This window comes from Aegilops tauschii, chromosome 3 (genome assembly GCF_002575655.3).
Source record: "Aegilops tauschii subsp. strangulata cultivar AL8/78 chromosome 3, Aet v6.0, whole genome shotgun sequence".
NCBI classification, from domain to species: Eukaryota; Viridiplantae; Streptophyta; class Magnoliopsida; order Poales; family Poaceae; genus Aegilops; species Aegilops tauschii.
Window position 1 is genome coordinate 193,259,810 of NC_053037.3, and position 11,401 is coordinate 193,271,210.

Below are 11,401 nucleotides of genomic sequence, written 5' to 3' on the forward strand. Positions count from 1 at the left end.
CTCTGTAGACAGAGCGTAGATGTTGTGCGGACAAAGTAAATCACATCACACACGGACTAAACAATGGAACCCATCAGTGATCTTTTCATCAATCACTCACAATTGTATACCAGCAATCGTTTGCTCACAACACACACGGCTTGTTAGCAGTAATCGTCTGTGTTGTTATCGGTCTTCGCACACGTTTCCGATTACAAACCTGTTTGCCTCGTATCACACACATCTTGTTCATTTGAACCGTTTCTATTCTCATGTCGCAACGCAAACAGTTCATCGGAGTGAACCGCATGCCGTATATCGCACTCACCTTTGATCTGGCTGACCGTTTCTTTTGTGTTGCCTAATCACAAACAATTCATCCGAGTGAACTGTATGTTGTGTATCACACACGCCTTCATCTGGCTGCCATTTCTTTTGTTCCTTCTCATCGCAAACAGTTAATTGAACTGAACCGTACGCCCTTCATCGCACATGTAACTAAAACCTGAACCGTGTTTGATGCATCCGCCATCGCAAACGTTTTATACATTTCTGACGGTTTTCATACAACACCATTTGCGATTAGTGCATCGCACATAGTTTCTCGAAGGGTCTCTGATCGTAGTGTCGCGTTAGCAGCATCCTGCAGTAGTGACAAGACCAAGTGCATTAGTGGCAGAATAACATTCTAACTATACACGCTTTCATATGGTTTCACTTTATTTTGGCCATCTTTCTTTGCATTCCTCTGCTCTTCCAATTCCTGTGAACCAAACAACCAAGTTGACAGAAATACTGTGTTTACAAATGCTCTATTTCCCATGTGCATTCCTATCCTATTCCGGTGTTTTTCCTATCCCTGCGTTTTTAGAATCATGCAAGCCAAATGAGCCCTTATAGAATTACTTGAGTTACAGGTAGGTGTCGAAGAAAACTTTTGTGTGGTTTGTCCTGCTCCTATCACGACGTCGTCCACCTCATCTGAGCCGCTCCATCGACAGAAGCATCCACCAAACCAGACATCACGACTCCTGGCCATCTTTCGCCGCCTCAGATCTCCTTCCCTGCTGTTGGCACCCACTGCAATAGCATCACCATCATCGACGCAACAGATGAACCTAAGGAGTACACAGGTCCACAAGAGAGGTCGCACTCTTTTGTTTCTTCTTATGTTATGCATTGCTTAATATTACCTGCTACTTTATCGTCCTCTTCACCTCTTAGACTCCAAGTCAGGTCCAAATTAATGTTCAAACTTGAGTTCTAAATTAGTTGTGGGGCACATATCGAGGCAACAATGAATAGTATCCCTGTCTAATATCTGGTTCATCTAGGGTATGCCTATGTTGTTCATCTTGGGTGGGAAACAAATAGTAAAGCAATCATCATATGTCTTTTTATTAAATTAAAGCAATCATCAGCCTGCTATCATTATTTTTGGGTCCATCCACTGGTTGTTACCATCACTCTAGATTTCTGCATGCTCTCCTTACATAATCTCACCATATTTTTTTCGTATGCATGTCAGAATTGTACATAGTCATGTTGAACATGTAGAGAAAAAGAGAAGAGTTTTGTGCGGCAATACAATGTCATGCAGACATCACTCCACGGTGGGTTCAATAGCAAACCGTGCCCCCCTCTCCAGATTGTAATCCAGAGGAAGATATCTGTTCTCAGGCGGATTCAGACATAGCTGACCACTCCTATTTACCCCCCAAGGTGTTTGCTCTAACTTGACATGATGATGTTAGTCATATCATGCATATGTTGCCTTGTAGTGCCTACTTTCGACATCATATATGTCATCTGGTTAGTTTAGACATGTTCTGTAATGCCACCTGTTTAGTTTCTATATCATATATGGGAATTATGCAGTCTCATGTCCTTTACCAGTCATAATATATGTGAAATGTGCAATGCCATCCTGTTTAACCAGGCATCATATATTTTAGTGATATCTTTCCCATCCTTTTCTTCATTACATTTCCATTTGTCGACAATGTTTGTACATTAAACTACTCTTCCTGTGAATCAGCCATTTGAGTGGGTGATGGAAAAATCGGGAGTGAAAACAAGGCCTTCAGAGTAGACAGTGCTACCTGTCGAGGCAGATCTCTTGCTAGGCCCCGATAGCTCCTCAGAGATGGATTCTGAGGTAGATCACCAGTCCTATTCCCCCACCGAGGTGTATGCTCTAACTTGGCACAGTTATACTGCTCATATCATGCATATGGTGTCTTGCATTGCATAGTTTAGACATCATATACACAATATTCAACACCATGTTCTTAGTTCAGACATCATATATGCGAATGCTCTCTGCTTAGCATATAAATCACATATGTGAATTAAATCTGGCGATCCTGATTACTTAGATAACATGTATGTGAATTATGTCATGCGATCCTGTTTAGTTATTCATCGTATCTTTGAATTATGTTATGCTATGCTATCCAGTTTAGATAGACATCATATATGTGAAATTATGTCATGCTATCCGTTTTAGCTAAACAATATACATGTCAACTATTTCATGCCCCCTTTTTTCCACACTATCTATTGCATCTATCTCTCATACAATGTCTGTACATTCAACTATGTTTCCTGTTTATCAGCCATTTGAATTGGAGCGGGTTATGCCAGTATCTAGCGGAGTAAAAACACGGTCTTCAAATAAAATGGTGCTACCTCTTGGTGGAGATAGCACCCCGGTTGTACATGCATGAGAACCAGCCCTACCACACATAACCCAGACTCTCGCAGATTGTACCCCTACTGCGATGGACAGAGAACCAGCTTCACCCAATCTAGCCCCAACACCAGTAGATAGTGACCCAGTTCCTGTTGACACAACACCATCTCCACCACAGAGCTCCCAAACAAGAGCAGTTAGTAAGGCATCTCCAGTGCCCAAAGCACTAGTAGTACCACAGCAAACCCCAACTCCACCAGTTAGTACACCTATTCCCGTGGAGGAAGCACAACCAGCTAGTCGTAGTTTAGCATCTATCGCATTTGATGTTGTTAAATCCTATGTGCGTATCTTAGCATCATGGAAATATTATACTGAAGATGAAGGAAAATGCCAGTTGCAGGTGTTTGTCCAGGAGTTATGTGTAAGTAATGTTATTCATGGCAATTACTTTGCTTTGTCCCATACATTCTACCTCCATGATGGTTATAATACATCAAATTGTTCCATTTTTCTCTATAGAGAAGAACCGATTTGGAAACCCAGGATGAGGTAACCTATGCTAATACCTCTGCTATCTTCAAGAATGCTTGGTGGAAGTATCGGAATTACCTGAAGATAACATACTTCACTAGCAAAGAAACTCATCAAATTCCCTTACGTTCTCTTGAGACACATTCACTGGACGAGTACTGGGAACGCCTTGTTCTGTACTAGTCCAGAACCAAGAAAGTGGTAAGGTCTATCAGCTCATTTTCTATTTTTAAGTACTACTCCCTTCGTTCCAGAATATAAGGTGTATTGGTTTCCGTGCAAGTCAACCATTTGAAAGTTTGACCAAGATTATAAAACAAAATAGGAACATCTGCAATACTTAATAGATAGAATATGAAACTACTTTTCATGATCGATCAAATGATATAAATTTCATATTTGAGGATATTGATATATTTTTATAAAAACTTGGTCAACCATGCACTCGTTTGACTTTTGAAAAAACAAATACAACTTATATAAAGGAATGGAGGGAGTATATTCTTGCATCTTATTGTACTCTGTTCATGTAGAACAAGTGCTTAAACCTGAAGAACAACTATTCTCATTTAAGATTCCATTGCTATCGTGCATACTGCTTTGCCCTTGTATCACCGTATTTACTCATACAAACTTATTTTTAAATTGAAGGTTCCAATCGAAACTCCAATGGCACAGCAGGTATGTTTTCACATGTTTCTTTAAAGGTTTGCTCTTATAAATAGCTCTGCTGATTTCAATTTCAATTGTGTATATAGTTGGCTTCTCATATCATGCACATTACTAGCATCACAACAGAGCGAGTAGTGTTGTTGTACATGTAGACCCGTGGTACCCATCTAAAATCTTGTTGTGCCGTGTAGTTTCCCAAGCTTTGTATTCTTCTAGTGCTGCTTTGTCTTGAACTGATATGATTTGAACCGTGTCTCTGATTTGGCAAGACAATGCAGTGACCATAGTATATAGATATATGTTTGTTTGATGCTTTTATTATGTACTACTTGGCAATAGAAGACTTGGTAGTTTAATCATGTCCACCTTACTAATGAACAGGTTCACCGAAATGAGTTTCATATACTAGTACATGATAAACCTGTTATGTGTCTGCTTGTTTCTTCTTTTAGAATGCTGACAAAATATTGGGGAAGAGTGCCTTATTAAGCAATGGTAAAGGAAGTATTGCAGATATGGTTCATGATAGTGAGACATCCTTCTTGGTCTCCAACGAAGCTAATAAAACAACTAAGGAAAACAATCTTGAAGACAGTGGAACAACCCCAAAGTCCTGTCTTTCTTTAGTGTTCGAGTTACTGGCCACTACCGCTTGCACAAGCTATTCAAACTCACTGTCTGAATTAGTTCGGTTTCTTGAGTCTCAACTACAAGCTGAAAGACATCGATCAGATGTGCTGCGCCAAGAAGCGGATGGACTGCAGAAGTCTCTGGAGCATTCAGATGCATACTTTCTGGTGCAACAACAAGCGTTGGAGGATTTTAGCCCCAAATAAGACAAAGATAATAAGATTGCTAAGCTTATTGCCAGCATGGTGGATACCCAGGATAACATTTCTTGAGCTATTCTGAAGTTGTTTCAGTTATGGACTTGTTTTGCTGCCACGTTTATTTACACTGGTGGCCAATTTAGACGGCCAGTGTATGTAATATGCTGCTTTCTTCGCTATATTTGCACTGGTGGCGAACTTTGATGCCCAGTGGATGTAATATGTGTAATAGCCTAGCATTAGTTGCTTGCTTATTTATTTCCTTATTGTCTTGTTTAGTTGTTTGCTTGTAGTCATCGTAATTCTTTTTCCGCGTTTTGCTAGTGGACACAATAAACTAGGCCACAATAACCATGGCAAGACACGGACTGTTGTGACCATGGTCCTCCTACCTGCTATAGTGACCATGGCCCTCCACGGGCTGTATGATCCATGGGCCTTCCATGGGTCATAGGATCCATGGGCCTTCTACGGGCTGTAGGATCCACGGGCCTTCTACGGGCCGTCTCATCTATGGGCCTTCTACGGGCCGTATATCGTTTCGCCAAACATGGGCCGTAATATTCGTGGACCAATGGCGGACTGCAAAATGGGCCGTAAACGGGCTAGAGTGGAAATCGTCTGTTTTATGGCCCGACCATAACGGGCCGTTAATAGGCCGTAATTGACGACGCTACGAAAACAGCTCAACGTGTTAATGGGCCACAAACAGGCCGATTGTAACCACGGGCTGAATTTGGCCCACAAGTGGAGGAGGCCAGTAACGGACCGTAAGTAATGGAATTCTGGAAATGAGCCCAAGAATAACTGGTCCCTTAGAAGGCCGAAAGTTAAGACGGGCTGGAAACGGCCAACGGACTAATGGGCCGTTAATGGGTATAAAGCGATACATTGTTCATTACGGGCCAGTTTCACCACGGGCCGTTAATGGGCCAAGAGTTATAAAGGGCCTCATATGGGCAGAAAGACGTCATGGGCCATACATGGGCCAGAAGTTACAACGGGATGGAATCATACTAGATGGCCCAGATGACGCTACTGGGCCTAATTTGGATAAGTCGTAACAGGTCGTGACCTAGCAGGTTATAAATGGGCTATATGCGAACAGGCCGTTAACAGGCTTTCCGTGGGCCGGCCAACTACCTTTTGACCAAGTCAAATGCACCGGCCTTTTCACCGGAATGGGCCTCTGTTGGGCCGTGCCACGTGTCGACGTATCATAGGCTCCTTCGGTCCAATGAGTGGATGACATCTGTCCCAACGGTGAGGCGACACGTTGCTCCTGTGGCCATTGAGAATTTTACACGTGGAAAATCCACATTGGTTCGGGCTGTTAACGGGTTATTGGATCCAAACCGGAACCCGATAGCTTAATGGCGACCCGTTACGGTGGATGCCATGTGTTGGTTACCCATGACGAAAGCAATTCTATAACGCGCGATTTATCGTCATGGAAGTGGACACTTCCGTGATGATAATTTTGGTAATGTCAAGGAACACTTCTACGATAGCACATGTATGACTATCTTGATTCTATCATAAAATCATCATGGATGTACATGCATGACAGAAAATGTGACCTACTGTGACAAACACGTATCCTCACGAAAGTGTATTTTTTTGTAGTGTTGCCCGCACCCGCTGCGTCCGTGCGCGCACCCCCTCAGCATCATGGGACGCTGCCATTGACCCCTACCTTGCAGCGTGGCGAGTCACCATCCTCCCGCGCCCTGCTCATCGATCGTGCGACGACAGGGTCTCTGATATCCATGTCAAGAACATTCTGGGCTGGCTTGAAGACTTCAACAACAGTGTCCTAGAGGACGACAACGACAATGCCGGCGCTGCACGCCGCCTCCGGCGCTGCCGCAAATAGTTTTTTGGGTTTAATTCTGTATCTCGATCGTCTGAATATAAAGTCACAGTGTGACTGAATGAAACCTATGGTTTGAACAAACTTGCATTTTTCTCTTTGAATGTACAAACTTATCAAATGATTTTAAAAAACATCAATGAATTTAAAATTTAAAACACTCGTCGCAAACGTTTTAGATAGAACACCCGTATGCAAACCAAGAGCTTCCACTGCCCAAAGAGCCAGGACTACCACGACGAGCCCCAACTCCACCAGTTAGTACACCCATTCTTGTGGAAGAAGCGCAACCAGCCATTTGAAGTTTAGCATCTATCGCATTTGATGTAGTTAAATGCTATGTGCGTATCTTCCCATCATCGAAATATTATACTAAAGATGAAGGAAAAAAGCTAGTTGCATGTGTTCATCCATGAGTTATGTGTAAGTAATGTTATTCATGGCAATTACTTTGCTTTGTCCCATACTTTCTACCTCCATGCGGGTTATAATAGAGCAAATGTTACCATTTTTCTCTATAGAGAAGGACCGATTTGGAAACTCGTGATGAGGTAACCTGTGGTAATACCTCTGCTATCTTCAAGAATGCTTTGTGGCAGTATCAGAATTACCTGAAGAAAATGTACTTCACTGGCAAGGAAACTCATCAAATTCCCTTACTTTCTCCTAAGACACATTTACGAGACGATGACTGGGACCACCTTCTTCTGTATTGGTCCACAACTAAGAATGTAGTAAGGTCTATGAGATCATTTTTTATTTTGAAGTAATATATGCCTGCGTCTTACTGTACACTGTTCGTGTAGAACAAGAGCTTAAACCTGAAGGACAACTGTTCTGATATAAGATTCCATTTATATGGTGCATATTGCTTTGCTCTTGTATCACTGTATTTACTCATACAAACTTATTTTTAAATTGAAAGATCCAATCGAAACTCCAATGGCACAACATGTATGTTTAAAAATGTTTCTTTAACTGGTTTGCTCTTCTAAATTGCTCTGTTGATTTCTATTTCAATTGTGTATACAATTGTCTTCTCATATCATGCATATTACTAGCATCACAACAGAGCCAATAGTGTTATTGTACATGTATACCCATGGTACCCATCTGAAATCTTGTTGTGTCGTGTAGTTTCCCACACTTGTATTCTTTCAATCCTGCTTTGTCTTGAAGTGATATGATTTGAACCGTGTATCTATTTTGATTTGTCAAGACAATGCAGTGACCATAGCACATAGATATATGTTTGTTTGATGCTTTTATTATGTACCACTTCACAATAGAAGACTTGGTAGATTAATCATGTTCACCATACTACTGAATTCTTCAACTAAAATGAGTTTCATATATTACATGCTAAAGTTGTTATGTGTCTGCTTGTTTCTTCTTTTAGAATGCTGACAGAATATTGGGGAAGAGTATCTTATTAAGCAGTGGTAAAGGAAGTAATGCAGATAAGGTTCGGGATGGTGAGACATCCTTGTTGGTGTCCAACAAAGCTGATAAAAGAGCTAAGGAAAACTATCTTGAAAACAGTGAGTCAACCCCAAAGTCTTGTCTTGATGTACTGTTCGAGTTACTGGCCACTATCGCTGGCACAAGCTCTTCAAACTCACTGTCTGAATCAGTTCGGTTTCTTGAGTCTCAACTACAAGCTGAAAGACATCAATCAGTTGTGTTGTGACAAGAAGACAAAGGACTGAGGAAGTCTGTGGAGAATTCAGATGCATACTTTCTGGTGCAACAATAAGCGTTGGAGGGTTTTAGTGCCAAACAAGAGAAAGCTAATAAGCTTGCTAAGTTTATTGCCAGCATGGCGGATACCCAGGATGACGTTTCTTGAGCTATTCCAAAGTTGTTTCAGTTATGGACTTGTTTTTGCTGCCACGTTTATTTGCACTAGTAGCTAATTTAGACGCCCGGTGTATGTAATATGCTGCTTTGTTCCCCATATTTGCACTGGTGGCGAACTTTGATGCCCTGTGGATGTAATATGTGTAATAGCCATAATAGCCTAACGTAAGTTGCTTGCTTATTTATTTCCTTGTTGTCTTGTTTATTTGTTTGCTTGGAGTCAGTGAAGTTCTTTTTGCGCGGTTTGCTGGTGGCCACAATAACCTATTTTTTAAAACTAGGCTACAATAACCATGGGCAACATACGGACCGTTGTGACCATGGTCCTACTACTTGCTGTAGTGACCATGGGGCTCCTACGGGCCGTAGGATCCATGGCCTTCTACGGTCCATAGAATCAATGGGCCTTCTACGGGCCATATAATCGATTGGCCAAACATGGTCCATACTATTCGTGGACCAATAACAGACCGCAATATGGGCCATAAACGGGCTAGAATGGGAATTATTTGTTTATGGGCTGACCATAACGGTTCGTTAATAGGCCGATATGTATAACGGGCTTAATTCTATCGGCAGGCATAAAGGTTCATTAATGGGCCGTGTTTGATGATGCTATGAATATGGCCCAACAGATTAACAGGCCACAAACGGGCCGACCATAACCACAGGCTGAATTTGGCGCACTAGCGGAACAGGCTAGTAATGGACCGCAAGTAATTGAATGCTGGATGAGTCCAAGAATAAATGGGCCCTTAGAAGGCCAAAAGATAACACGGGCTGGAAACGGCCTGATGGAATAATGGGCCGTTAATGGGTATAAAGAGATATAATGTTCATTATGGGCCATTTTCACCACGGGCCGTTTATGGGCCCAAAGTTACAAAGGGCCTTATATGGGCCGAAAGACGTCATGGGCCATACATAGGTCAGAAGTTACAATGGGTTGGAATCATATTAGACGGCCCAGATGACGCTATTGGGCCTAATTCAGATAGGCCATAGCCGGTCGTGAGTTAGCGGGCTATAAATGGGCTATATGCGAACAGGCCGTTAACAGTCTTTCCGTGGGCTGGCCCGCTACCTTTTGACCAAGTCAAACATGCCGGCCTTTTTGATCTGAATGGGCCACTATACGGCCGAGCCACGTGTCGATGTATCATAGGCATTCATGTCCAGTCGCTGGATGACATCTGTCCCAACACGGAGTTGTCACGTGGTTCTTTCGGCCAATGAGAATTTTACATGTGGAAAATCTGCATTGGTCATTGCTATTAACGGGTTATTGGATCCAAAACCAGACCCAATAGCTTAACGGCGACCCGTTATGGTGGATGCCACATGTCGGTTAGCCTTGACGAAAACAGTTCCATGACGCAGCATTTATCATCATGGAAGTGCACACTTCCTTGATGATAATTTGAGTATTGTCACGGAACACCTCTATGACAGCACATGTATGACTATCTTGATTCTGTCATAAAATCATCATGGATGTACATGCATGACAGAAAACGTGACCTACGGTGATAAACACGTATTTTTGTAGTGCACGTACTGAAATAGCTAGTTCAACTATATATACTAGCTAATTTCAAGTACGTAGTACAGTTCAACCATATCTATAGTCAGATGAAGTGAACAAAATAGCCCCGAAATACTACTACTATGGAGGGGCTTTGTACTGCTTCCAGCAGCCTCTCCTCTGTCGAGCGCGCTTAGTAAGAGGTAGGGGAGGAGGAGCCTACCGATGAGACGGAGAACTGGAATCCGGTGCCTGCCGCTGTTGCACCTTTAGCGACATTCACCTCGAACGCCCTCTGCCGCTCAAGATGACCCCACTCGAAGCGACATGACTCCTTGTACATCTCCTCATTCTGCGCCTCTGCGATGGCATGTGCTGCGGCCACGGCGGCGGTAAGACTCTTTGCGTGCTCGACCAAGCACTCCTCCTCCCGTAGGAACTCGATGTAGTGCGCAAGGTCGCTGATGCACATGAGGAGCTCCACCTCCACCTCCCGCCTTTGGGTCGCTGTGGCAGAGCATGCGATGACCCCGGCGGTCGATGGTGGGGTGCCGGCCATAGCGGCCGACGATGGGGTGCCGTCCATGACGGCCATCTCCTGCCTTCAGGCCGCGGTGGCGGAGAGGGTGATGGCCAAAATGCTCGACAGTGGGGTGGCGACCACGATGGCTACGGTGGCTGTGACGCCCCCGATTTGACCGTACACTAATCATGCACGCAAACGTGTACGATCAAGATCAAGGACTCACGGGAAGATATCACAACACAACTCTACAACATAAATAAGTCATACAAGCATCATAATACAAGCCAGGGGCCTCGAGGGCTCGAATACAATTGCTCGATCATAGACGAGTCAGCGGAAACAACAATATCTGAGTACAGACATAAGTTAAACAAGTTTGCCTTAAGAAGGCTAGCACAAAAGTAGCAACGATAAAAAAGGCAAGGCCTCCTGCCTGGGACCTCCTAACTACTCCTCGAAGCCCAACTCCATGTAGAATCATCCTCGGGATCTCTAGCTCCTGGACTCCAGCATCTGGTTGCGAGAACCAGGTATAGAAAGGGGAAAAGAGGGAGAAAAGCAACCGTGAGTACTCATCCAAAGTACTCGCAAGCAAGGAGCTACACTACATATGCATGGGTATATTTGTAAAGGGCCATATCGATGGACTGAACTGCAGAATGCCAGAATAAGAGGGGGATAGCTAATCATGTCGAAGACTACGCTTCTGGCCACCTCCATCTAGCAGCATGTAGAAGAGAGTAGATTGAAGTCCTCCAAGTAGCATCGCATAGCATAATCCTACCTGGCGATCCCCTCCTCGTCGCCTATTAGAGAGCGATCACCGGGTTGTATCTGGCACTTGGAAGGGTGTATTTTATTAAGTATCCGGTTCTAGTTGTCATAAGGTCAAGGTACAACTCCGGGT